The sequence below is a fragment of the Colobus angolensis genome, unplaced genomic scaffold, assembly GCF_000951035.1.
Source record: "Colobus angolensis palliatus isolate OR3802 unplaced genomic scaffold, Cang.pa_1.0 Scaffold210, whole genome shotgun sequence".
Classification (NCBI taxonomy): domain Eukaryota; kingdom Metazoa; phylum Chordata; class Mammalia; order Primates; family Cercopithecidae; genus Colobus; species Colobus angolensis.
In genome coordinates, this window is record NW_012115267.1 from 4,142,799 (window position 1) to 4,147,473 (window position 4,675).

Genomic DNA, 4,675 nt, shown 5'->3' on the forward strand with positions numbered 1-4,675 from the left:
AACTCCCAACTCAGGTGATCTGCCCACCTCGGCCTCCCAAAGTGCTGGGATTACAGGCATGAGCCACCGCACCTGGCCTACTTTTTAGTTTTTACTTTTAATTGTGCTGCAAAAATGTAACATGACATTTACCATCATAACCACTTTTGAGAGTACGGTTCAGTCATGTTACATAGACACACATTGTTCTGCAATAGGCCTCTAGAACTTTATCTTACAAATCAAAACTGTGTCTGCTTTGCTTGTGATTGAATGCTGACTCTGCCCAAAGCATTGTGCTGACCATGAGGACCAAAAAGGAAAGGAAGCAATTGATTGCCAAGCAGAACTTCAGAAAAGACACAGGACTCCATCAGCTTGTCCACCTCCAACTCCCACCGACCCTAAGCAGTTTTGCTAAGGGCAGGAGAGGTGGCAGAGCGGGCAAAGTCTGCCACCTGGTGGCAGGAAAGAGTCACAGTCCACAAGGGAGGCTTCAAGTGGATCCCACAAAAGAAGTAGAGAACAGGAAAGGGGAAGACATTTAGTGGCAGGTATGCAAAACAGCAGAAATTGTTGGATAAATGGAAGTGAAAAAACATTTTTGGCCGGGCACGGGGCTCATGCCTGTAATCCCAGCACTCTGGGAAGCCAAGGCAGGTGGATCACCTGACGTCAAGAGTTCGAGACCAGCCTGGCCAACATAGTGAAACCTTGTCTGTACTAAAAATACAAAAAAATTTAGCTGGTCATGGTGGCACATGCCTGTAGTCCCAGCTACTTGGGGAGACTGAGGCAGGAGAATCGCTTGAATCCAGGAGGTGAGGTTGCAGTGAGTCAAGATCGCGCCACTGCACTCCAGCCTGAGCGACAGAGGCGTTTCACCATGTTGGCCAGGCTGGACTTGAACTCCTGATCTCAGGGCACCCACCCACTTTGGGCTTCTAAAGTGCTGGGATTAGAGGCATGAGTCACTGACCCCGGCCAATAGCTCTATTTTTAATAACCAAAAAGTGGAGGCAAGCCAAATGCTCATCAATAGGAGAATAGATACATTATGGTATAGACACTAATAAAAAAGAATGAACTACTGTTCCACAAACCGAATGAACCAATGAACCTCATAAACATTACGTTGACTGAAAGAAGCCAGGCACACGAGACTGCACACAGTGTAATTCCATTAACACCAAGTTCACCCACAGACAAAAGTCACTGGTGATCACAGAATTTAGAGCAGTAGTTGTCTCTGGTAGGGTTAATGCCTGAGAATGGCATGAGGGACTTTGCTGGGGTGGTGGGAATGTCTGATACCTTGATCTGAGTGTGGTATGTACGTTGTGCAGCACATTACACGTGTGTATGTATGTACACACATTCGCACATGTACATATAAATCTTTCCCTGCACGCTTCCTTCAAAACAATTACCATTTTTGTAATTATTAACTTGTCTATTTTTATTTTTTTTTTAGTTTATCATCTCTATTATGCTGTAAACTCAGAGGACAGACCTCCAGGCTTTTTGGAGGGTGTCTACTTACATAGTAGGTGTGAATTATATATTTATAGGATGAATACATGAATGAATGAATAAATAAATGAATTTTGGCATTTTGGGGTGCTTTATTCTTGCCCTAGAGGGAATAACATTACTCAGAATTGCATGGAATGGTCAGGAGTAGTGTTCATCAGAAAGTTAAAAATATTTTTTTTAAATTATTTTTAAATTAAAAAAAATTTTTTTTTTGAGACAGGGTCTTGCTATGTTGCTTAGGCTGGTCTTGAACTCTTCCCAAGTGGTCCTCCCACCCTGGCCTCCCAAAAGCTGGGATTATAGGTGTGATCCATCTTGCATGGCCCCATTGGGAAGTATTTTTTTTTTTTCCTTTCATAGATAAGGAAACAAAAGTATCATTTAGTAAGCATCTAACATGTGTCAGGCCCTGTGCTTTGCAAATGTGTCCTTTAAGCTTCATAACAATTCTTGGGGATAAGCACTGTTTCTTCAAGTAGGAGGAGAAGATGAGATTTAGAGTTCGTAACTCATCCAAAGTCACAATGGAGGGCTGAGGACGGCAGGTGTGCGGGTGATTCAGGCGCTCCCTTCCTGCAGTTCTTCCTTTGCCCTCTGGTCTCTGTGTTCCCTTTGGTATTCCTGGAGAGAAGGTCAGAGCCTTGTTCACACAGCTCTCCCTCTCCCATCCCTGCAGTGAGTTTCTCAGCCTCCTGAGTAGCTGGGATTACAGGCATGGGCCACCATGCTCCGCTAAATTTTTTTTTTTTGTATTTTTAGTGGACGGGGTTTCACCATGTTGGCCAGGCTGATCTTTTTTTTTTTTTTTCATTTAAGAGAATTAAATCATTTATTGATTACACATGATAATGGATGATACACAAGCTTCATTCCCATCTATAATTTTATCTGGTGCCATTATTCAATTTAGATATATTGCATAGGATGTGCCAGCAATCACTTTTATAACCAATAATTTCATGATTTTGCTTGGATAATCCCTTTTAATGGTGAACTTCAGGTCACAATAGTAACTATCATTTCAACTACACCAAGGTTTCCGAAGACAATGGCTTCTCCACCCAAGCAGGTTGTCTATAAATTCCAAACACAACCTGGCATCACCCTGAAGGAATTCTAACTTCACACTGTTGGGGAAATTTACCAAGATGGCTTCAGAGTAGACTAACTTTACACAGCACATTAAAAAAAAAAAGACATTTATTCAGTGCCACGATCAGACTATTACATTTAGCAATCAACAGCATGGGTGCAAAAAATATCTTCGTTAAAACCCTTTGTTGGAACGCTTTACACTTTCCACAGAACAGAAACTAAAATAACCTGTTGTACAATTAGTCACAAATACGGTCCTCCAGTTTTTGCCCATACATATGAGTGTTTGTCTAAAACATGTCTTCTTTGAAGCAGCGAGGCCCTGCCACCACTGTGCTTGGCTGAGTTCACAAATCTGTTGTAACCTGTAGCTTCCCTGGTCACTTCTCTGACTCTCCTCTTCTGCTAAGCTTTGTTTCCTGATTAAAATCTTCTGCCACTGCCATAGCTACTGCTACTGCCGGAACCGCCATAGCCACCTTGGTTTCGTGGTTTTGCAAAGTATTGGCCTCCACTGCCATCGGGGCCAGAGCTTCTGTCTCCACAATTTCCTCCTTTCACGGGTCCAAAATTTGAAGACTGATTGTTGTAATTGCCAAAATCATTGTAGCTTCCACCACCTCCAAAATTGCTTCTATCATTACCAAATCCCTTATAGCCATCCCCACGGTCACCACATTCACCACCACCACGATGGCTGCCACCAAAGCTGCCACGATCACTGAGGTTTCCCCCATGACCAAGGTCCTACAGAAACCACCTCCACGACCGCCACCAAAGTTTCCAGAACCACTTCGACCTCTGGCTGGATGAAGCACTCGCCATCTCTTGCTTTGACAGGGTTTTCCTAACTTCACAGCTGTGGCCATTCACAGTATGGCGTTTCTGAATGACAGTCATTTCCACGGAGTCATGGTCGTCAAAGGTGTCAGAGGCAAAGCCCCTTTTCTTGCCACTGCCTCAGTCAGTCATGATTTCGATCACTTCAACTTTTCCAGACTGTTCAAAATAATCTCTTAGGTGATGTTCTTCTGTGTCTTCTTTAATGCCACCAACAAATATCTTTTTCACAGTGAAGTGGGCGCCTGGTCTTTGAGAATCTTCTCTTGAGACAGCTCTCTTTGGTTCCACAACACTTTCGTCCACCTTGTGTGGCCTTGCGTTCATGGCGCATCCACCTCCGCCACGGTGGCGTATGTGATGAACCAAAGGCCCTGAAGTGCTTGGTGTTTGGATCCCTCATTACCACACAGTCTGGGAACGTTCCCCGTTGCTCAGAATGGCTCCTCAGGCTCCCATCGGTTGTTTCAAAGCTCAACCTTCCAATGAAGAGCTTCCTCAGCTGTTCCGGCTATTTAGGAGACTCTGACTTAGGGATGACGGCAAGGAGAAGAGAGACTTGAAGGATGCTTCTTCCGCGGCATCCATGGGCAGAAAGCCAGGCTGATCCTGAACTCCTGGCACTCGCCTTGGCATCCCAAAGTGCTGGGATTACAGGCGTGAGCCCTGATGTCCGGCCTTGTTAAGGTTTTTTAACACAAGTGACTCCATTTTGATTCTGGAAACTTTCCCAGTTTCCATGCCAGGTACAGAGCAGGGAGTGGGCACAGTCAGGAAGTAAAGATGAAAGGAACATCAAGAGCCCAAGAGGGTTGAGGGCTCCCAGCTAGAGGTGATCTTAGTGAGCTAGGGTGGGGAGCATTCAGCAGCCAGAGCAGAGAGAAAAGTAATATGATTTTGGCAAAGAGGGCTGGGCCCTGGCGTAGAGCATTTTAGGGAATGCATGAATCGGAGAGGTGGGAGGCTGTGGCCCCCAGGTGATGGCACACCAAGGTGGAGGACAGTGGGAGTGATTGGCCTCACCAGTCCCTGGATATGTTATCACTGACCTCGTCTAGAATTGCTGGAACATGGTGATAATAAATAATAGACTGACTCTTAGTAGCTTTTATGATTGTTTTAAAATTCTCTTGTTACAATCCCACTTCCCTTCACCCTTGGCAGGAAACTGGCCATGGGGCACTGCATATTCCTCTTTCTTCTTCCTTTATTTATTTATTTATTT

The 4,675-nt window shown here is 44.6% G+C and overlaps 1 pseudogene; it reads right to left on the reverse strand.

Moving 5' to 3' along the window:
- Window positions 1-3,033: 3,033 nt before the first annotated feature.
- Window positions 3,034-4,675, reverse strand: part of LOC105512403 — an 8,352-nt pseudogene continuing 6,710 nt past the window's right edge.